Here is a 1970-nt window from a genome sequence, read left to right on the forward strand (position 1 = left end):
AGAAAAATTTGTCCTTTTTAAAAATGTCAAAGCCAACTATGACTACCATTTAAGAAATTAAAGCTTTAACTAAAAAATTGTAAGATCTAAAAATAAATTAGTATGTTCATCATGTTAAGCATTAAAATGTCTAAAACTTTTATTCGTGTCATTTTGTTGTATTTCTAATAATAACGATTCTACAACAGTTAAATGAAAAATCACTAAATATCTGTTTTTCGCTCATATCTAGTGAACTGCGGATTTTTTTCAAAAAACAAAAGCATATCTTAAATAAGCTCTTAAAACGACAACTCTTTTCTCATTTAACCGAATCCGTATGTCTGGTGGTTTTCGAGATCCCAATGCTTAAAATGAAAAAAAACTCACCCTGTATACATGGGATTATACCGGGTGTCCACTCTCAAAGTCGAACATAGGGAATTAATATGTGTATTCAATTCGTAGTCTTTTGGCAATTATTTCTATAATACACCAATATAGTATGTTAGCAATAAAGGCTTCGAACGATTTTTATTAAAAATACACAAAAATACTAGTAAGGAAAAACAAATTAAAGTAAATATTCAAATAACCCCCCGTTTTGAGCTAAGCAATATCCCAGTCGGTTGTAAAAACTATTTCGCACATTCGCTAACTCCCTGTTAGTAATTAACGCGCATTCAGTAACTATAGCTTCTCTCAAAGAATTAATATCTGGGTGGCGTCTTTTATAAATTTTACTTTTAAGGTGTCCCCACAAGAAGAAGTCGCAAGGTGCCAAATCTGGAGATCTGGCTGGCCAATTTATGGTACCACTTCTACCAATCCAATGATTTGGAAATGAATTATTTAAAAAATGTCTAACGTTTAAACCAAAATGCGCAGGACAGCCGTCTTGTTGGAACCAGATCTCCTGATTTTCTCTTGCAACGTCTTCCAATGCGGGTCCTACCTTTGTTACCAAAAGATCTAAATAGGTTTCTGAATTTAAGTTTCCTTCAATTTCAAATGGGCCGATAATATTATGATTAAAAATCCCAGCCCAGATATTAATTTTTTGAGGATACTGAGTTCTGGTTGAAATATTAAGCCTAGGGTTTTCCTGAGCCCAATGACGTGTGTTTTGAACATTGGGTTCATTATTGAGGGTAAAGGTACACTCGTCTGTGAAGCATATCGACGATAGAAAGCGGCGATCGTTGTTAGCGCGCTCTTGTATCTCATAACAAAATGCACTCCTACTTTCTTCGTCAACATAAAAAATCTCTTGATGACATTGTGGTTTATAAGGGTGATATTTGTATTTCTTTAATATCATCCATACCCGCGACTTACATAAACCAGTTTCATGGGAAATTTGCCTCAAACTGTACGTTGGGTCTGCATTTATCATCGCCAAAACTTGCTCTTCTGTGCGGTCATCCCCTTGTCGATATCCTATGATATGATGTCATTTTAGAACATGTTTTAAAATAAAATTTGTAATGCTCACCTCCCCTACTTTCTGATTCTACTGAAATATTTGCCTGATTTTCAAATTTTTCTACATATTTTTGTATGGTACTTGCTGATGGTATCGGTCTCGTATTAAACGCAACGGCAAACAAATCTCGAACTCTTCGCAAACTAACACCGCTATAAAAGGTTTTTACCATAAAAACTCTTTCTTCGTTGGTATAATTATTCATCTTTCCGTAAATTCAGTTTCACAAAAGCGTAAACGTCAAATTTTTATTGATAAACAAACTGTTTCAAGCCTACTATGTTTTGGAAAATACTGTCGAATTTTTAATCAAAACGATTTAAAATTTTTCATTACAATTTCAATTTTTAGTCTTGTTGTTAGTATCAGTGGATGCGCAATAATTTTCTCTTTCCAATGATACCATTACCTTTTCTGTAGAATAAGTTGGCGAGCAGAAATCCGCAAAAACGTTCAACTCCATGTTAAATCCCTATGTTCGAGTTTGAGAACGGACACACGGTAT

General features: G+C 34.0%; 1 long non-coding RNA gene across 1 annotated transcript; it reads right to left on the reverse strand.

Moving 5' to 3' along the window:
- Nucleotides 1–498: 498 nt before the first annotated feature.
- LOC116182217 lies at nucleotides 499–1964 on the reverse strand. The gene is made up of 2 exons (XR_004147449.1): nucleotides 1875–1964; nucleotides 499–1617 (listed from the first exon to the last, which is right to left on the reverse strand). It is a non-coding gene; the product is annotated as an uncharacterized LOC116182217 (long non-coding RNA).
- Between the last annotated feature and the right edge of the window lie 6 nt (nucleotides 1965–1970).

Source organism: Photinus pyralis, unplaced genomic scaffold, assembly GCF_008802855.1.
Source record: "Photinus pyralis isolate 1611_PpyrPB1 unplaced genomic scaffold, Ppyr1.3 Ppyr1.4_unclustered_Scaffold4279, whole genome shotgun sequence".
In the NCBI taxonomy this organism is placed as follows: Eukaryota; Metazoa; Arthropoda; class Insecta; order Coleoptera; family Lampyridae; genus Photinus; species Photinus pyralis.